This window comes from Neovison vison, chromosome 1 (genome assembly GCF_020171115.1).
Source record: "Neovison vison isolate M4711 chromosome 1, ASM_NN_V1, whole genome shotgun sequence".
In the NCBI taxonomy this organism is placed as follows: domain Eukaryota; kingdom Metazoa; phylum Chordata; class Mammalia; order Carnivora; family Mustelidae; genus Neogale; species Neogale vison.
Genome location: NC_058091.1, coordinates 239273781 through 239295434, shown reverse-complemented (window position 1 = coordinate 239295434; position 21654 = coordinate 239273781). Strand labels below are relative to the sequence as shown.

The following is a 21654-nucleotide window of genomic DNA, read 5'->3' as shown; positions in this document are numbered from 1 at the left end:
AAGAAACAAACTGTCACTGGGAATATGGGATAAGAACAGAGATGTGGAAGAATGGAGAAGATAGGAAGAGGAGATAGGTCAGGGGAAAGTTGAGGGAAGTTGCTCACATCAGTGAAACCAAGAAGGATTCTAGAGTTCTAGGCTGTAGCAGAAGCCATTCAAGCTCCACACCACACCTCCTCAGTCCACCTCTGATTTCTGCTCTCCTGTTCTGTGTGAGCTCAGGCCTACCTCCTGCTGACAGGGTCCCACCTGAAGCACATAGCCCCTTGTGGCCTTTGTTGACACATGAGGACAATGCTCAGTCAGGGAAAATGGGAACTAGTGGGTAAATGCCTCAGCCATGCATCCTGCCAGCAGATAGTTCCACGAGGCACTCTATGGTGTCCAGAAAGTCCTAGAACTGAGTCCCCATTGGCCATAGTAGGATCCCCAAGAACTATAGCCTTGTGTTGGCTTTCCCTGCTCTCCTGCCTCATCTCCCACTCAGGCTTGTCCCCTCATTCCTGCTTCACGACATTTCCTTTCAAATAAACTATCCATGTCCAAGTCCTCCTCTCAGGTTCAGGTGAACCCACACCAAAAACATCAGCAGAGAATCTGGTGTTTACAAGCTGGTTAGAGAGTTCTACGGTGACTTGGCATCTTTTATTCAAGGGATGACACGTTACTCCGAAAAGCTTTCTCGTAATTCTTGGCTCTCTGCTCACCACCAGGTCCGGTTACTCAACTGGATGGCGAATATAGCTCGCTGCTGTCCTCCCAAGCAAGGCTCGAACATGGAGGGAAGGGACTCAAAGATTGCTGGTGCTCTGTGCCTCCTTGGAATCGTTATTCAGCAGGCGAGATTATGATACAACTTCAATTTCATCTTCCCCACTGCACACCATCTCATGCTGAGCTCTGCCAAAATCACCCCTTCCTGGAAGAACCAACAGTCTTTTACAAGGAGCCTGATTTCATTTTGGAAAAAGGAGGAGAGTCGTAGGAGGGAAATCTCCCAGACGACATGGGAAGTACATTCTGGGTGAGAGTACTTTGGAGCTGAGAGAGTGTGTCCCATTCTGTACCCATTCGAGGAAGCCTGGGGAAAGGCGACATGCACGTATGCCATACACACACACACACACACACACAGACACACAGGAAAATACACACATAGGTGTGCAGGAAAAGATGGTGATCAAAATCATTAGCCCTAGTTCTCTCAGAGTAATGGGATTTTAGGCCACTCTGACTCTTTTCTTTATACTTCTCTCACATATTCCTACAGTGTATATGTGTAACATCCTTAAGTTTTTAATTACAAAACAGTGATGCTTGTCCCTTGCACACCCTATCTGCAAAGCCCTAAACGTGACCTATAAATGTCCACGGATTTGATAAGGGGATAATCTGGGACAGCAGCAGACTCCAGATCTTGTGCCAGGAGGTTCTTAAACAAGAGATGTAGAAACACAGAATATTCTCGTTTAGCAAGCATATCCTCTCTCCATAACATGGTCTCTCAGAGGACGCAAAACACCGAAATTCAAGTCAATTTCCTGCCCACCTCGGTGCCTGAACTCAGATGTTCGACCTCCCCACCGGTCTTTGCTTCCAGCTTTGGCACCTCTCTTTCAGTTCCCCTGCTGAAGAGCCTGGGGTAACCAAGTTTGGTATTCTGGTCACCCAGGACCTCGGGCATCCTGCTGAACAGTGAGGGGCCTGAAGGGCAGCAGCCAGTGAGCCCGGGAGCCCCTGAACCAAGCCGGTTGTTAAGTAGGCGCGAGAACCCATCAGCTGGAAACACCGAAGGCGGGCAGGCAGGCGGAATGATTCTGGGTGAAGGAACATTGTAAATGTTGTCACCCAAAATAGAGCTGAGCTGAACTTGGCTCCCAGGCACTGCAAGCCTCCTTCCCGCTCCCTGTCGGCTCCCTTCAAAGGCCCCGGAGTTGCTCCCCAGGCACCACACCTCCTCCTGCCTGCTTCCAGGATTAGCTCTGAACCTGGAGGCAGTAGGGAGAACAGCAGCTCTGACCCGGGCTCGTGGAGTCAGCAGGCAGACAGACTCACATCTCCCTGGCTCAGCAGCTGTACAGATTCTGAAGCCACACATCAGGGGACTCAGTGAGGTCAGGGCAGACCTCCCAGGATGACAACCTGGGCCTCCTCCTCTCTCCCATCGCCTCCACCCTCCCTACCCCTGCACTCCCAACCTCTAGCCCTAACCTCCCATGTTCTGAGAACCATCCAGTCACCCAAGTCAGAAGCCTCGCCATTACCTTCAGCAAATCGTCCCATAACCCCCCACATAAATCTTCACTTAGATGTACCAACTCTCCCTTCAAAGGGCTCTCCAATCCATTCCCTTCTTCCTTTTTTATACCTTCTGTTGTCCTTTGGGCTTCGTCCTCTTTCCCAGATTACTGCAGGAGCTCCTGGACTGCCCTCCCTACCTTCTATCCTCTCTAACCGTCATGGGATGTGCTCCCATGTCACAGGGAACCACGCCAATCCCCTCTTCCGGCCCTTTACTGGGGCGAGGGGGAAGTCTCCTCATCACCTACAGAATGAAGTTCAAACTTGAACACAGCACTCAGTGTCCCTCGTCACTTTCCGTGACCTACTTTGCCAGCCTCGTCTTCTGCCTTTTCCCCACCCTCGCACCCTGTGAACTGGCTATAGGAGACAACTCGGATTCCCTGGATTTTCTAGAGCCAAGGTGTTATGGTGGGACCTTCCATGAAGCCTGCGGCTGCTGGTCTTGCAGGCGTCCCCATTGCCGCTGCTGCTTGGGTGGCATCCACACTGCACGGCAGGCAGTTGGCTCACCCGCTGGTAGATCTTGTTTTCCTTTGGGTCATCACCCCTAGGCTGGAAGAGCTTGCAAGGAGAAGCTGTCTTACATATTTGCTTGCCCTTGTCCCCACCACTGAGCCCTACATCGTACTTAATATACATTGATATCTCATAAGGATGGTACCATTCATCATCTTTTCACACATGGGTATCTTATTACCCCCAAACAAATTCTAAGCAACGTGACGACCGAGAGCAGCTCTTAAAATCTTTCTGTCTGCTTAACTATATAGCATAGCAAAAATCCTCGTCCTCCTGGAGTCCGTAAATTTAATGGAAGGCGACAGACAATATTTAGAGGGTGAATCAGTAGAAATCTCTGGGAATGTTAGGTAATAGTAGGAGCCAAGGAGAAAAATAAAACAGAAAGAGGGACAGGGAGTGACACGGGGGATGCTACGGCAGAGAGGGTGATCCGAGAAGTGCTGGTTGAGGAGGTAACATCTGAAGTGTGAAGGAAGGTAGGGAAGAGCCCTGCAGATTTCTAGGGGAGGCAGACAGCGAATACAACCCCAGAGCAGGGCCGCCACCGAATACCGAGGTGCAGAGGCTGGAAGAAGCCTGGCAGGCTCAGAAAGCAACAAGGAGGATCCTGAGTATCGCAAGAGGAGAAATGAGGGGAGTAGGCAGAGCTGAGGTCAGAGACAGTGGACCAGCACACGCATGCGGGCCTTTAGGCACCTTGCTCTGAGTGACAAAGAGAACCAGATGTGGCTCCGAGCAGAAGAATCCTTTGAGCTGGCTTATTTTTCATTTTTTGGTCCATCTCGTGGCTGTGTGCAGAAGCAGCTGAAGAGGGGGTAAGGGTGGAAGCAGAGAGACCAGTTTGGAGGCTATTAAAACAACGAGGTGAGAAATAATGACAGCTTGGATCAAGTGGATAATTGGGGAGGTGATGGGAAAAGGGGAGTTTGTCAGCTGATGGGCGCAACCGCCTGGCAGGCTCTCGTAACCTTCCCCAATTCAAAAAATGGCAGAACCAGTTGTTAGGTCAAACATTTCGGCGCCAAAGTGTACTCCTCCTCTCTTCTCTCGCTCCGCGTCCAGTCCTTTCATGAAGCCTGTATGTCCTACCTTGAAATATATTCCAACTTCAGCCACTTCTCGGCTCCTCCCCCATGACTCACTTGGGCCAAGCCACCAGTGTCTCCTGCTTAGTGGTTGTAACAGCCTTCCTATAAAGTAGCTAAGTTCCCATTTTTGCTAATTCTACTGTGATTACGTAATGTCTTCCCATACGGGGGAGTGGGTGAGGGGTATACAGAAACCCTCTGTACTATTTTTGCAAATTTTCTGTGAGTGCCAACAGGAAACTAATGTACAGGGGTATAAAGATAAACACATCACGTTTTGGAAAGAGCTACTGCCCTTGAATGAAGACTTAATCAAGGAATAATTTATGCCATCCAGACTATGTCTTTAGCTCTGCTTCAGAGTAGATAGTATTCTACAGCTCACAAATGCAAAAATAGAAAAGCACCATCAGGCCAACACCACAAACAATCATTGCTAACAGGATCCACCAATGGATGCCAGAATTAGCAGTCAAAAGTGGGAAGAGCAAAAGAACACGCATCGTTTTGAAGTATATCTCTGAGATATTTATTGACTATGAAGGGAAAGATAGTAACTTTACAGTGGAGAAATTCGGCACACACCACCTAACCGAGAGATCCAGGTTACCATCCCCTGGAAGATGCACTTGAGGACACAACCTCATTTCTGTTCCCAATAACTGAACAACAATCTTCCAAAATGTCAAGATCATAAAAAACGAGCAGAGATCGAAACATTGTTAAAAAAAAAAAAAAATAGGGTGTCTGGGTGGCTCAGCTGGTTAAGCGACTGCCTTTGGCCCAGGTCATGATCCCGGAGTCCCAGGATGGAGTCCCACATCGGGCTCCCTGCTCCACAGGGAATCTGCTTCTCCAGCTGACCTCTCCCCTCTCATACTCTCTTTCAAATAAATAAATAAAATCTGAAAAAAAAAATAGAGGAGACAGAGTGATAAGAAGTAAAGGCAACATAGTGGGATCCTAGGGAGGCTCATGGAGCAGGTAAAAGACCTGAATGGAAAATGGAGGAAATTTAAATAAGGTCTATGTTGCAGTGTACAGTATATTAATTTCCTAGCTTCGGGAACTTTACTATGGTTACGTAAGATGTGAATAATAGGGGAAGTTGAGTGAGGGGTGTACAGGGATCTCTCTGTACTATTTTGGTAACTTTTCCACAAGTCTAAATCCAGTTCAAAACACAAAATGTTAAAAGACAGATTCTGTCTCTAGATTCACCATTGATTAAACACCACCCCACAACTTCAGGCACCTTGCCCTCGGGTTTTACTGCAAAGCAAGGTGAATCGGACACCGTCTCAGAAAATGTGGTCTTGGGTGGGTCTCCCCAAAAAAGGTCCATTAGACCTTGAGCTCCCTAGGGACGGAAGTAGGAATTTGAAAGGAAAGATCCCCAAGCTTTAAATATCCCTCTTCCCACATAAGAGGGCTCCTCCCGTGAATACCAAAGGCCCTGACAAGGGAGGTGAAATCACCATTAATGAGCACCATTTAACAGTCACCAGCCACCTTCACCTTCTCTTCCACTGGCCAGAGAAAGGTGGCCAGGGACTCGAAGCTGGTGCTCGCCCAGAAGCGTTCTCCCCAAGGGTGGGCCAGAGCCAATGCCAACCTTCCTCCACACCTCTGCCCCTATAACAAAGGAGCAAGCGCTTGGTCTCAAAACCTGTCTGTCTCTCTCTGACTGCATCACTGCCTGCCTCTGTTTACCTTCCAGTCCCACAGTGACTACATTTGTAGACGGAGGCAGCCATGGCAGGAGTGCTTTGGGTTGCCAAGACCGGAAGGGCCATTAAGGTCACGCTTACAACTGCACAGACCCAATATCTCATGTGCCACAAGCCCACCCCATTGCCCCGTCTACCCCAGCATCTCAGGCATCGCAGGCTCACGTCAAGATGAGAAATTACACCTTCTCTGCATGTTCTTTTACTAAGAGTGCCCAGAATGCCTCTAAGAGGATAGGGGTGTGGCGGGTAGGAGGGATGGGGGAGGCAGGGAGGGAACACTGACACTAATAAAATTCCTTCTAGCCAGCTCCACCTCAGATGTGACCCTCTAAGCCTTCCACATAGGTCACTGGACTCCTACTGTAGAAAACCATGTACTAATGGTGTCTAAATCAGAGGCTCTAAAATCAGCGGCCCCTTCAGAACACTGGTTAGGAGAAGGCCATTGGTGCACAACACCCCATTCCTGGGGTCAGGCCAAAATGACAGGATTCTCATATGGCTGTGGGCCCTCTTGTCTTTGGTCTTAGTTCCATCCATAATTCTAAAATACGCATCCGTCACCCATCCTGGTCAGTGCACGTTCTGCCCAGCTCTACCCTGAGAGCAGACCACCACTGTGCTTCTAGGGCTCTCAAGCAAAATCACAAACAAAATGGGGATTGCTCAGCTTCAGCACAAGCTTGAGGTGTTGAAGAGAGCTTTTTTTAAGTACAGATTGCCCCAATTTGGCTCTCTCATATACTGCTGGTAAGAAATGGCACAACCATTCTGGAAGGCAACTGGATAATACACACCCAAAGCCTTAAAAATGTTCCCACCCTTTGGCCCAGCAATTCCACTTCTAGGAATTATCCAAGGGAAATCAGAGTTGCACACAAAGATTCATGTATGAGGTTGCTATCCCAGTATTAGCTCTTGCCATAAGAAACTGACATGATACATGTCATAAACCAAAAAATTAAATAAAATACATGGCATTCATAAGATGGCTTTCTATGTGTCTGTTAGGAATCGTGTTTCCCAAGAACATTTTGCCATATATTCTGACATGATCCTGATTTGGTCTCTCTGTGGCGTGGGAGGGGAGAGGTATGCAAATTAAAAATGTAGGAAGGAAACAAGATAGTAGTTATCTCTAGGTAGTTGAGATGCTTGACAAATCTTTTTAGATTGTCCTCTTTATACTTTAACGCTGCTTCTAAACTGTTTTCAACAAACATCTATTACTATTCTGATAAGGAAAATGGGTGGCCCCATTTTATAGGTGAATAAACAGAGTTACAGAGTCTCATCGCCCCAGAACCTTTGCTGAGTCAGAAGTAAAACCAAAAACAAGGACCAGGATTCTCAAAAGCCTCGCTTGGGTCACAAGGTACCAGCATGCATGCGGTAGTAGCTTGATGACAGTGGTTCTTAACTGGGGCAATTTTGCTCCCCGGGGAAAGCTGGCAGGTCTAGTGACATTCTGGGTTGTCCTAACTGAAGTGGGGGAGGGGCAGGACACTACTGCTGCTTAGCATCTTACGAGGCAATCCTTTCACCAATGCACTTTGGAAAAGCTCAGGTAGCTCAAAAATATATCAGGAACCCCAACCTGTGGAAGTAGTAGGGTCTCGGGCTTCAAACAGGATCAGACTTGGCAGTTAATGCACCCTGGAGGGCAGAGCACCAAGGATGTTATTACTAATATTAAGCAACCTTGCACCTCCAGCTGGAGAAAAATAAATTGTATTTTACTCCAGAGCCATAACGAACACCAACGGGACATATAGCTCAGGATCAAGAACTCAAACAGATGAGATGAGCCCAGGGAAGGCGGGGGCAGAGGTGGCGCACGGAGAGTGTAAGCAGGGGAGGCCTGTCTGCCATGTCCTTCCTCTGCGTCCTCATTTCACCTCAAGAGTCCCAGCTGACCATGCCAGACTTAGCTGTCAAGTGTCTTTAGGGTACTCGAAAAGGAGAGAGTCTCACCCAAACCCCGAGAAAGATACTTACCCCTCTTAGAAACTGTCCTCCATCAAAGGCGTCACCTGCTTCGCCTTATGGATGGATTTCCAGGGGAGACGAATGTGATCCCAGAATCTCCTTCCCTGTGATCTTGGGCCCCAACCTAGCAGCTCACAGGACTCGAGAGCAGGGAGGAACCTCAATCAAACTCTGCCCTTTGCAGATCAGAAAACCAAGTCTCAGAGAAGCTATGTACCAGGCCTGAATCACACAGCTCTGACAGAGCCGACACCTGAACCCAGATCCTCCATCCCTCTAGTCCTTCCTTTCTTCTAGTCACCAGGAAGTCTAGTGTTGGGAGACCACAGTCATGTCAGAGGACGCTGTTACTCTCTGGTGACATTTCGCATGAGAACAGGTGTGGAGGGAACCATGCCGGAGTGCGGACACAGTGGGCGGAAGGTCATCTATGTCTCCCACTTGGCTCCAGCCACTGAGGTCAAGCTCTGAGTCAAGGCAGAGGTATGTGTGGAAATCAGGGCTGGGTCCCACAACAAATGTGAACCTCTAGTGTCGCTACTGCCATATCCTTCGAGGAGCCTAGAGAACCTGATTCCAGCTAAAACCAAAGGGCTCTGGCCCACTGGGGTTGCGACAGTCCCCTCTCACTGGACAGTGGGCCACTCAACTTTCACTACACCTATTCAATAAATATTTAGTGAGCACCTAGTTTATGCCAGAAACCGAGCTGGGCACATGCTGTTTGGGTCTGATCTAGTCTCTGCAAGGTCCAGCCCTGTGATAGATCAGCCTTATTCATGGATTGCTTTGAGAACTCTTACTCCTCAACACTTCACAGTTCCCTTTAGTAAGCTCTTTTTTTTTTTTTTTAAGATTTTATTCATTTATTTGACTGAGAGAGAGAGAGAATGAGAAAGAGCGCACAAGCAGGGGGAGCTGCAGGAAGAGGGAGAGGGAGAAGCAGGATCCCCACTGAGCAGAAAGCCAGGCACAGGACTCGATCCCAGGACCCCAGGACCATGACCCAAGCTGAAGGCAGACACTTAACCAACTGAGCCCCCCAGGCGCCCCGGGGAACTCATCTTTACCTGATCTAGCTTAGGAGAATCTAACTTGTGACCACGGGAACACAGCCAAATGGAAATTTATATATACTACAATCAATTCCAGACCGGTCAGCACTTGATGCCAAATTAAAACCTACAAAGAAGAAGAATAGCCATTTCACCCAGCAGCAGAGGGACAATAATCATCTGACAAATGATAGGATCAGAGACAAGACTGAACACTGATGGGCTCAAAAATAAACAAATAAATAAAAGCATGAAGACAGGAGTAAGGAAATAGGGTTAGAATATGGGCTCTGCAGTCAGATAGGCCTGCCTGTACTTCTAACTTGCTGTGTGGCTTTAAGCAAGCCACCTAACATCTCTGAGTCTCACTTCCCCCTGTAGGAAAAACAGAGGATCTAGATACAGGATAATAGCAATAATACCAACTTCCTAGGACTGTTGTGAGGACTGAGTGAGATAATGTGTGCTGAACAAGTACACAGCCCTGGGACATATTCCATAGCAATTCTCTCTGGCACTACTCACGCGCCACTTAGAGCTTACCCTCCAATCTGATCCTACTCTTTTCCCAGGAGATCCTAGCAAAAGGGCACACAAACTTCCCTCCCACGCAAAGTTCACTGCCGTGCGCATTAATGCCACTGTATCGCTCAGGCACGGAAACCTGCTGGGGCCAAACGCTAACTTGGAGTCCAGGGCTCTCTTGGGCTGATGCTGCCTGACCCAACAGACCTGGGAGGCGGTTCTGGAAGGGGGGAAGGTGGGGATGAAAGCCCTTACCACAACAACGGGAGTGGAAACTCAGCAGTCCTTGGCTACTCTGAGGCTTCCCCTGTCGTGGAAGACCCCTGGAGAAACCAGCAGCATCTCAGCGTGCTGCTGCTGCAGAGCGGGCCACGGGGAGCTCCTCCCACTCCCCCGCCGCCCTCGCTTTCTCAAGGCCCCCTGCCATTGCCTGGATGCAGACCCTCCTCGCCCACTGGAGGGCGCTCTCCGTCACCCGTCCCTCCCAGTCCCAAAGGTCCCTCACACAGCTGGAGACCAAAAGCTATTTAGGGCACTCTCCTACATAAAAGCCTTCAAAGGACTTTCTCCCTGTAGGAAGACTACAAAACAAACTCCTCAGCATAGCACACAAGACCCTTTCCAATGGGTTTTAACAGAGTTATCTTCCACCACTTGGACACCTAGTGCCTTGTGTGCCTACGTGTCACTGCCTGTGTTACTCCCTCTTCCTTAAAACTCTTCTGTGCCATCCTCTCTGAGTTGTTCCTCAGCTCTCTCTGGCCATGGCTTAGCCCTCCTTCAGGCCTGTGACTGCAGCCCCTGGGCTGGCCCCCTAATGCTCTTGCCTCCTCATATTAGGATCTCTTGAGTGTGGGCTGTGACACACTCCTACCTACCACATGGAATACGGTGGAAGGAGCAATACCGGAATGTCTGTAGTTAGGTCACAAAAAGACAGCAACTTGAAACCTGCCTGCTCTCTCCTGCCCTCTCCCTTGCATGTTCTGAAGGAAGTCAGAGGCCATGTGTGAACTAGCCTGTGATGACACCCATGTGGCAAGGAACTGATGTCTGTGGCAAATGGCCATTGGGGGACCTGAATCCTACTGACAGCTGTGAGAGTGAGCGTGGAAGGCTCCCATCATGTATCAAAATGAATGCCTCCCCAGCCGCCCCTCTAACTGCAGTCTTGTGAAACTGCTGGATCTGAGGACTCAGCCAAGCTGCATCTGGACTCCTAACCCACAGAAACTTCGAGAAAATAGATGTTTGTTGGGGAGGCCTGGGCGGCTCAGTCGGTTAAGCATCTGCCTTCAGCTCTGGTCATGATCCCAGGGTCGTGCCCTGTGTTGGGCTCCCTGCTTGGCAGGGAGCCTGCTTCCCCCTCTCCCTCTGCCCCTTTCCCTGCTTGTGCGTGCACATGCTCTCTCTCTCCCTCTCTAGTAAATACATGAAATCTTAAAAGAAAAAGAAAGAAGGAGGAGGAAAGAAAGAAAGAAAGAAAGAAAAGAAAAAAAATGTTTGTTGTTTTAAGCCACTAAGTTTCAGGGTAATTTGTTATGCAGCCACAGACAGCTCATATGAGGGCCCAGCTCAAAGGTGTCTCATCTGTTAAGCATTCCTCAACACCAGCTTCTATCCCCTAGTCCATCTGCACCTTTCCCACTGTTCATGGGATAGAGCCCAACTCCCTACTGCAGCCCCCAAGGCCCAACATGATGACTCCATTCTCTTACCTTCTTAATCTTATCCAGCCTCACTGCACCTGGACTCACAGTCACAGATCTTCTCTCACTTACCCCAGCACACTCCGGTCTCACATTTATCCCTTTGCCCATGCTGTTCCCCCTTTCAGGAGTACTTCTTCCTCCCCCTTTTCCTCGTTAACTTCCATTTGCTCTTCAAAGTCCCCCAAAGACCTCTTTCCTCCAGGAAAATTTTCTAGCCCCCAAGGCTGGGCTTGGGTGTCCTCCATTTGTGCTGCCCTTCCTGGCATGTTTCCAGTCATGGCATTTACCACATTATGTTGTCGATGCCTTCGACTTGCTGATCTCCTGGGCTCTGACTACAAGCTCTTCGAGACAGGACACATGTCTATTACTCATATGTGTATGTATACTAGTCCTACCTTAACTTTCAGAAATGTCATTACACTGAGCAAGTGGTCCTGCCAATATTTTGGCTTCTGGGTTCCTTGCATTCTTCCCCTCCAGTGACCTTGTCCTCTTCTCTTCTCTAGCAACTCACTCATTCACCCACTGTAATCCTTGTCATCACCAGAAATTACAACCCCTCCATGATCTTGAATGTACACATCCCACTCTCCAACCACTTTCCAGCTCAGTGCCTCTAGGACTGGCATCCCAACAAGTCTTTTATCCTAACAGAATCTCCAGCCCATTGATATTACCGTCTTTTCACTGGTCCTCATAGTGAATATGGTGCCCCCTCTTCCCTTCTCTCCCTGCTTACATTCATGATCCATCTTTATTATAATAATTCCCTTTCTTTACTTTGTTAAACCACAGTCCTAGTTAAATCCAACCCAGTATTGGCTTCCACACAACTGAAGGCAGCTGGAGAAGAGCCCACAACCACGTAGGGTGGTCTCCCTTTAAATTCATGACCGTGACCCACAGATGGGCCTTTATTATAGTGGATCCTACAGTTATACTGCAACTCCCTAGTTTATCCTCTCACCTAGATGACTTTTTTCTGCCTTCTTTCCCCTCAAACCTCAAATACTTCTTCCCCATCCTCTTAGCCAATGACTCTGCTTTCTCCTTCACTGAGAAAATGGGAACAACCAGAGGAGAATGTTCACAGAGGCTCACCACAGCATTTCAGCACCTGTCGGCACACACACACACACAATTCTGCCTTCCCTCCTGTTACTGAGATGAACTATCTGTGGTCCTGGAGCCAACCCCTCTGCTCCAGATCTCAGCCCCTCCCCATTCTAGGAAATCATTCCAACAATCTCCCCTCCCTCACCTTCCTACATCATTAACTTCCCCCTCTCAACTGAATCATTCCCACCTAGCCCAGAAACATGACACAAATTCTCTCCTCCTGAAAAAAAAAAAAAAAAGATTTTCATTGTGGGAAGATGAAGAATTTCTGGAAATGAATGGCAGTGATAGTTGCCCAAAAATGTGAAGGTATTTAGGGCCACTGAACTATATGCTTGTTAATGGTTAAAAGAATAAAGTTTACGTATATTTCACCTTAATAAAAAAATAATAAAATTAAACCTCTCCTGATTCCACTTCCTCCATCAGCTTCCAACCTCTTCACATCCCCTTCTTTGCTTCCACAATACACAGAGCCACAGCCATCTCTTTCCTAGTTGTTTGCAGTCACCTCCTAACTGATTACTGTTTTCACCCTTGCTCCCAAAAGTCTCTCTTAATATGGGAGACTCTGTGATCCCTTTCAAATATCCATCAGATCAAACAGCTCCTCTACTCAAACCCCTCTGGCGGGTTTGGTTTTCACTAAAAGAAAAACCCAAATCTTCACAATGGCCTACAAGGCCCTATGTGATCTGGCACCCATTGACTCTCTAACCTCAGTTCATTCTGCTGCAGACATATGGACCTTTTTGCTGTTCCCTGAACATGCCAAGCATGTTTCCACCTTTGGTGGAAGTTCCACTGCCTGAAATTCCTTTCACCAAGATATCCATGTGTCTCACTCCCTCGCTTCCTTCAAGTCTCCGCTCTAATGTCACTTTTGGAAGTTAGGTCTATCATACCCACCCTGCTTAAAACCACAACCTTCATGCCATGCACTCCCTTTACCCCTTTCCACTCATTTTTCTCCTTTTTATCATATTTACCCCTTCTAAACACTATTCAACTTACTGGTTTATTACAGATAGTCTATATGATCGGTCTCTCCCCATTAGAGAATAAATTCCATAAAGGCAGAGATGGTTGTTGTTCAATATTCCAAACACCTGGAAGGAGTCCTGAGATACAGGAAGAACTCAAATATTGCCAAATGAGTGAATATGCCCAGCATGACGTGTAGCACGTGACAAATGCCTACCAAATATTTTATGAATGAGTGAATGACTACATGAAAGGCCAATCACTAAGCTATGAGCTTCCCATGGGCAGAGATGTGACTTACCTCTGCATCCTCATACCTAGGACAGTCAGGGAGATTTAATGGTTAAAAAAAAAAAGGAAGGGAAAAAAAAAAAACCCTGAAAATGAGTGAGGGGAACCTGGAAATGTGAGGTGCCAGCATTCTATAGTTTATATTGTAAGTATCCTGTTTCCTGCATTGCCAGCATGGAGCTTTCCATCTCTAGATCTTGCAGGACAGACCCCTCAGTGATTAGTAGGACGGGGGCAGCTAAGCGCAATGGAGGAAGGGACGTCTTACTGCAGACGCGATTCCACTCTTGCCTTAACGAAGGCTTCGGCCTCAGACCCAGCCAGGTGCACAGTGAACCCACAAGTCACAGCCACAAACCAGGCTCCCAGAAGCTTTAGCTCCAATGTCAGGTTTCCAGTCCCCAAATTCTGATAACCTATAAACTGGAAAATCAAGTTACTTCAACAAACACATCCCTTGTGTTTCTCCTTCCAGGGCTTCGGATCTCAACAGGTAGGGCTGGCTGGCCTCTGCTCAGATGCCTTTGCAGCCCATCACTCACTGTTAACCCTGGGGGGAGGAGAGTGACAGGCAAGGGTGGAGGGAAGGGGGGGGTGCTGCTCCCACCTGCCACCCTCACTCACAGCAGGGAGGAAACAATCTGCCTTCCTGATTCCAGAGTCCTGCTCAGCAACTGGGGAATGTACAGGCTGTCACCTGTATGAGAGGCAGGAGGCGGGTGGTACAGGAGAGAGTGAAGGCCAACCTGGAATTTGGGCGGGAGGAGTCTGAACTCTCACTATCTCATTCTCCGACCTTGAGCAAGTGATTTCACTCTCTGGGCCTTCATCTCCTCATATTTAAAACCCATATTCTGAACCAGGTAAGCTAACTATGTGATTCTTATCACACTGAACTATTAGGGACTTCTCTAACTTGAGAGTTTGGGAGGACAACATTGTCTGCATACAGCTCCCGCAAATTCATCTTAACCCCTCCTCCCCAGCTCAGCTGTCATTTATCCATAAGAACCAATCCTGGGGCCACCTCTGTGTCAGGCACTGTGCAAGGACTGTCTGAATGTGACACACACAGTCTGTGCCCTCAGACGCTCATGGTCTAGCAGGGAGATAGATATCCCACGTCAAATGACATCTTGGTTATTACCATGAGGAAGTACTAGAAGGATCAGGAAATGATAGTGGCATCTGTGAGCGGATGTAGCCTACCTGTGGCCTAGTCTGGGTTTCAGAAAGCCTTCCTGAAGGAAGTAACATCTCAGCAGAGTGCAGAAGGATGGAAGGAAGGGCATTTCCAAGACAGGAAAAAACACATACAAATGCCCTGAGGCAGCAGTCACATCTGGTCAAGGCCAGTGTGACCCAAGCGCAGAGTGAAGAGAAGGAGGTGGAGATGATGTTGGTGATGTCGACATAGGCAAGACCACACAGGCCTGTAGGACATGAGAGGAATGTGGCTGTCATATATGTGATGGTTAAAGAAAGGGACTGAAGGAGAGGAGGGGTAGCAGAGTGAAATCTGACTAGACATCTGTTCTTAAAAGCCCACTATGTGAGGGAAAAAGTTTTAATTTTTTAAAAAATTGAAAAGAAGTTAAAGCCCACTATGTGAAGAATGACTCTAAGGGGCAAAAAGCGCTAATAAAAAGGCCTGTAATAGGGGCATCTGGGTGGCTCAGTCAGTTAAACGCCTGTCTTTGGCTCAGGTCATGATCCCAGGGTCCTGGGATCGAGTCCTGCTCAGAGTCCTTGCTCAGAGGGGAGCCTACTTCCTCCTCTCCCTCTGCTGCTCTTCCTGCTTCTGCTTTCTCTCTCTGACGAATAAATAAATAAATAATTTTTAAAAGGCCTGTAATGAAGCAACTCTCGTAAAATAGGTGCAAGACAAACAGTATTTGATATGAGTGATGTCAGTGAAGAGACAGATTCAAGAAAGATGGAGGAGGGGAAAGTAACAAGGGGGGAGGGGTGCTGTGTTCCAGTGACAAAGAAGAAAGTCCAAGTGGTTAAACAAGAGGACACTGTTAGAGGTTTGGGAAGGAGGTAACATTATGAGTACGGTCTGGGACAGGCAGAGTTTGAGATCACTGTGACATGTCAAATAGAGAAGATGAGTAAGAAGATGAATAGAAGCTCATGCTCAAAGGGCTCCAGCTAAACACATGACCTTGAGGGTCCTGGCAGCCACTCACCAGAGGCAGGAAAGCTGCATACAGAGAGACAGCAGGGGAAACAGAGAGAACCTAGGATGAAGACTTGAAGAACTCCCACATTCAAAAACGTGGTGGAAAGGAAAGAGCTGAAAACTGGAGAAACCCAGTCAACCGGGAAGGGATGACCAGAGCTGGAGGAGGAAAACTAAGTAAGGGTGACAGCAGTAGAAGCCAGGGTCAGTTCTTGGGGTGAAAGTGCTGAGAGAGGAGATAAGACGGGGAAGGACCGTGGACATGAGTTTCAGGGACCTGGAATTCACTTAGAGCGGTTCTAGTGGGCTGGGGATTGAGAAGGATGCCAAACAGGGGGATAGGGGAGCTCATGCAACAGAGACAAGGTGTAGAAACTGTTCTTTCAAGAAGTCTGGCAGAAGAGAGAACAGAAAGCTGGGCGGGAGCTCTAGATGGGAGAGATGTCAGTATGTTGAAAAGTGGATAGAAAGGATTCAGCAGAGATGAAGTCAGAGAAGGGACAGTGAAAAGAAAGAAAAGGGGACAGTATGTGGATCCCAAGAACGTGGGAGGGATGGACTCGGGGGGCAGCGCAGGCCTTGGACACCAAGGGCGGCTCCTCTGCGGTTCAGGGTGACGAGGAAGTACGCAAGACTGTTTTTGCTCAACCCTCCAAACACGCGGCCATCAAGTCAGCCCTACTAATGCTTTCTAGAGAAAACCCCCAGAAGCTAGAGCCCCATGTGCGGCTAGCTAGTGAGCAACAGAGACCCCACGAAACACCAACCTCTACGGACCCCATCTTGACACCTCGTCCAAAACATGCACCCTCCTCTGCCCTCAGCTTGAGTCAGAACAAGGCCAAATGGGCACTGCTTCCAACTGAGGGGTCTGCTGGAGATGCCAAGGGATCTCTGGGAGATGGCCCACACGTAACCAGGTCCAATCCAGGGAAATGACTGAAAACGGCGATGGGATAGAAGAGAAGTCCTGAAGCACCAACATACAGACAGAGGGGTCAGAGGGGTGGGTTCAGAGGGAAAAACAGCCCCACTTCTTCCCAAGGTAACTTTGGAAGGGGACAGAGGCTGCCCCGCGGCCTAACAGACCGACCCCTTGTTTCACACATTGCAGTCCAGAGTGCGATGCCTCCTCAGTCTCTGCCCAGGCATCTGACCTCCCAGCTTCTCCCCACCCCAGGCCTGGATTCTGGGGCAGTTTCTCCAGTTAGCTGTCTTCTAACTATGGCTATGACTCTGGGACCAGAATTCAGTAAGCATCGCTTAGTGCAAATTGCAGAAACACCACAAGGACACAAAGATTTAAAAGGACGAGTGCTTGCCAAGGTCACAGGAAGCAGAAGACCAAAGCACAGAAGCTGCCAGATCCGGGGTCAGCACTTGACCACCACCACCCCCTTTTCCAACCCCACCCCTCCCCCTCTAGTGCCTCCCCCCTGCAGTTTGCTCTCTTTTCAATCCTTTGAGGCTGCTGCTTCTCAGGACCACAGAGAGGATCCTCACTGACAACGCCAGGCTTCTAACAAAAGCTCGCCCCCGGAGGGAAAATCAACAGAAAAGCTTAATTCCTAATGAAGAACCCTACAGGAACCTATTTAGAATGCTGCCTCCTGGGTCCCTGTCGCCCACAGTCTCCAAAGCACTGGGGAGGATGGGGAGAAGAAAATGCAGGGGAACCACGGGGACATGATAGCTGACAGCAGACTGCCTATAATAAGCAAATGACATAATAGAAATAAACACAGCTGCGGGGGGGGGGAGGTGGCAGGGGGGACAGGTGCTGCAAATGCTGTCCTAGCAGGCCGGGGGGCTCCAGGGAGGCACGCTGGGCTAGAAACCCCATTATTTCTAGGGCACCACGCAGCATCTGACCTGAATCGGGAGGCTTGGAAGCGGAGGCTCTGGAAGCAGAGGCCGGAGGGCCAATCAGAGGCTGAGCCACCCAGGGCAACTCCAACCAGGGGCCACGGTCACCAGCCTTCCCAGAATGGGGCAGGGGGGAAAAAAACAAAACAAAACCAGAACTCTTTAAAGAACCCTATCCAGTCATCTCTTGCATCTCCATGTTAGCTGGGGTGGGGGATATCTAAGTAATCAGTAAGTGCCAGTAATCCCCTTATCGCTGCTCTTTGTTTCCAGACTGGCTCAGCCTGGAGAGCCTGGGTTCAGATTAGCTCCATCCCTCCTAACTAGCGAGGCCAAGGGTCCTGAGCCTCTGGACCCGGGATGTACTTCCCAGGTTGTTGGGAGAATCCAAAGAAGTCGTGTCTGTGAAAGGTCAGAGCCTCTTTCTCAGCCACCTTTAGCTGAGCCTTTGCATTCGTCACTGCAAGTTGGCGGTGCCTGTTCCCGGAGCCTGCAGGAGCCAGCCAGAAGGGCGGCAGCAACTTGTCCTTCCCCCACCAACCCTAACTCGGGACAGGTGGGAAGTCCGGCCCCACACCATCAATAAAAGACTGGAACCACAAGCAAGAGATGGCACTAAGAAAGCAGCGCTGACTTTGCAGTTGAATCTGAAGATTTTTCCAAAGGGTGAAAGAAAACAGGAACAGAATTCATTGGGAAGGGAAGCTCCACGGAGGGTGTGCTGGTTGTCCGGCCATGGGAAGGGTTTAGGCTAGGAATCTGTGGGACAGAGATCGGGAACCCAGCTCCTCAGCTGCTAACTCACCAGAGCTCAACACAGTCCAGCCCAGGGTAATGTAAACCATCCCATGAGCCAAAAAGCATCTCACCTTCCACTTTTGGAGGAAGCAGGAAATGATGGCAAAACTGTTGTCAGAGATCAAGAAGCAGGAGACGCAGCAAGATCGGGACAGACGTGTCCCAGCTGAACTTGTGCCTGCATAGCTCTGGGCCATGAGAAAAGATTGACCATGACACCAGGCAAGATGCTAAGGGCAGTGGGGGGTCGGGAACGCTGAGGCAGCACAATGCCCCCATGCATTTCAGGGAGATCTTCTCAAGCAAAGGTTGAGATAAAAGAGCTTTTTGTGTTGGGGGGAAAAAAGAGAAGAGTTTGTGTGTGTGGCTCATGCTGGTTCCAAGAAAAGATGGTTTCCTCTTTTGGTTTAGATGGTTTCCTCCCATCCACCATGCCATCCACTGTCAGGCCCAGTTTCCCAGATGTTGGGTGTTCAGGGTAGGGGCAGTGCCTTACAGGGCCGATGGAGTCGGACACATCTGCCCGAGGAAACACTCCATGCCGTGCCTCAAACTCCCGCTCTGTGGCCCTGCCCTTGCAGTTGTTGGCAGAGGGACTATGAAGAGGTTATGCTTATGCAAAAGGTTATGCAAAAGGCCCTCTCAGGACATTAATCTTAAAAACTGAGCAAAGGGCTCGTAGTTGTAATAATAACAGCACATACAGCACTCTGCACTCCTCAGCACTCTGCAAGCTCAAAGCGCTTTCACAGACGGGCTTTATACCATTAACCCGATTTTCCAGTTAAGGAGACAGGCTCATAAAGGTCAGCCGTTCCAAGGTCACAGAGCTAGTGAGTGGCAAATCGGGTACTTCAAAGTGACATCTGGCTCCTAGGACCGTGCTGTCTTTTTTATGAGATGAAGCGTGAGGTTAGATCCTCCCAGCCTGTCCACAAGTCGTGCCTGACCTCTGTGCTTTTAAGTTTTGTCCCTACTCAACACTGTCTTCCTTAGAATGATCCTTGAAGGTCTCAGGGGCTACGGAATACTGGTAGTCACTGCCCATGACACGAGAGAGTGCCATCTCAACCACATCAAGTTTCACAACACACAGGGAAGCCGTGTGTCCCTGAAATGTCACCTCTGCACCCGTGACGTGCCTATGGTGTCACATCTTCATTATTACCTCAGTCCAGACAGGAGGGGCCTAGGATCCCGGGCTACATCTACTCAGGGAACCATGACAATGAGAAATGCACTTACTCCAGGTGACTCGGAGACCCCAGAAGAGCAGAGGCCAAGAGCCAGAAATGGTGTCCCAATCTAGGACACAAACTACCACAGCCCACAACCCAACCCACAAGGCCTCTTTTTAGGAACTCTTTGGGCTCATCCCAAAGGAAGACTAGCTTACATATCCACATGCATAAAACAAAAAGGCTCCATCCTCAGCTCTCTGCTTCCTTCCAGGGGTCCTCTGTCCTCATGGCATCAGCTACCCCACTCCTCATTTGTAAGCTGTGGACTTGGAATTTGGATGTCTCCAATGAACGCTCCTCTCTCACGGGCTCCAGGCCTCTCTTCAGGGAGCCAGTCCTCTCTGTCCAACTCTGTGTTGCAGTCCCACTAAACCTCCTCCCGTCCCAGGGCAAACATTTATTGAGCTGAGTACTGTGGCCCATGCTGGTCCCAAAATACATGCTGAACTTTCTTTCTTCCATGATGTTATTCAAGCTTTGCTCTCTATCTGGGATGGTCTTCCCCTACAACCATCTAGCAAAGTCCAACCTGACCCACCTCTCAAGGTATATCTACAATCTACAATCCCATCTCCTTCTTGTTCAAGTCTTTTATGCTATCTCTTAACCACATATGCATTTGTACCCCACTTCTTAATGTGCTCCCTTCTCATAGCACTAAACATAGTGCCCTTAACAATGACTAGGCAAGTGCCCTTCCCTCCCTAGTACCAGCTCCGGATGATATATCCATGTCATGCCCCCATTTTTACATTTCCTACAAAGATTTCTTCAAAAGAGCAGCATTTAACAAGCACTTGATGTCCTACTGCCTATTATATTTTCTACTTGGGTCTCCCATTAACAAGGAGGAGCTTAGAGTGATGGCCTGTGTTCAGAATGCTTGCTCTGCCATTTATTGATAGCTTTGTGATGCTGGGCAAATTATTTAATCTTTCCATGCTTGAGTTTTCCCCTTTGTGATAAAGAGGATAATAGCAAAGTATTGCGTTTATGTGGTTTTGATGAGAGCTAAATGAGTTAACACTTATGAAGTGGTTAGTACAGTGCCAAGTTCATAGTGTCACAGAACTGTTTGTTAAATAAATAAAATCATTGCCAACTCATCATTTTCCTCCTTAAAATGACTTTTTCTCACAACTTCTCCATTTCTGCCAATGGCCCTATTATTCTTCCAGCTTTCCAAGATTCAACCTTGACCCCTCTCCCAGGGGCTACCCAGCTCCCGATCAAATTTTACAGATTCTGGAAAGAAACAACATAGTTTACCTGCCTCTTCCCCCCAAGTTGCCATGGCTTCAAGGACTTTATAAATCCCTCCTTGATCTCTGGAACATATATCTCTCCACAACTCCAGTCTACTCTGACTTGTGTATACAATGTACTTGCAAACATTCCTCCCTTCATATCATATCTACACCGGTACCTACAATGGGGCCATATCACCTCCAGAACCAAGTCCATGCTCCTTAGCCTGTCTCTGGAGACCGTCTTTAATCTGGTCTGGCCCTGCTTTCCTAATCTTATCTCCCCTGTATCTCTACCCCAACCACACTAATCTCCTCATGGCCCTGTAAAGACATCTTGCTTGTCTCTACCTCTGTTCATATTGTTCTTTGGGCCTTGAAACCTTTCCCTTATCCTCCTAAATCCCCAAAACCTATTCATTCTTCAAGACTAACCTCCAAGCCTAACCCTGTTCTGGAAAATTTCAGCCCCAACGGATCCTCCCCATTTCTGAATTCTATAGTCTATCTTCCCTATTTGCAATTATTATGCATCTTTTGCTTTATGACACATGCTCTAGATTCATGTTAATCTGATATCCTCAACTAGACTATAAACCTCTCAAGAGTAAGATACATGACTACCAGACCTCTCTAGCTTCCTTCAAATAAACTAACAATAAAGCAACTAAAGAATGTATCTGTTAGCCAATATTTGATGGCAAACTTACCTCTCGCTTTGCTTAGGAGGCAGGGAGGGAATGAGCATGGGACTGTATACCCATCGGGCTGATCCTATATGCTGTGCTCACAGATGGTGTGGGAACCCTACCTGGGGGATCTGCTAGAGCCAAAAAGCCTGCTCTCTCTGTTGACAAACGCCAACAATCCCTGTAATCTGGGCTGCCATATGGTTCACCCAGTCCTGTAGCGAAATCAGTTTCTTGGGGATAGGGAGAGACCAAGCAGGCCAACTCTCCTATCTAAGGAACGGAGGCAGGTCACCTTGA

The 21654-nt window shown here is 48.5% G+C and overlaps 1 protein-coding gene across 3 annotated transcripts in view; it reads right to left on the bottom strand.

The window, feature by feature from the left end:
• NRG2 (neuregulin 2) overlaps nucleotides 1-21654 on the bottom strand; it is a 177421-nt gene that overhangs the window by 136308 nt on the left and 19459 nt on the right. The gene's annotated exons all lie outside the window — the stretch shown is intronic.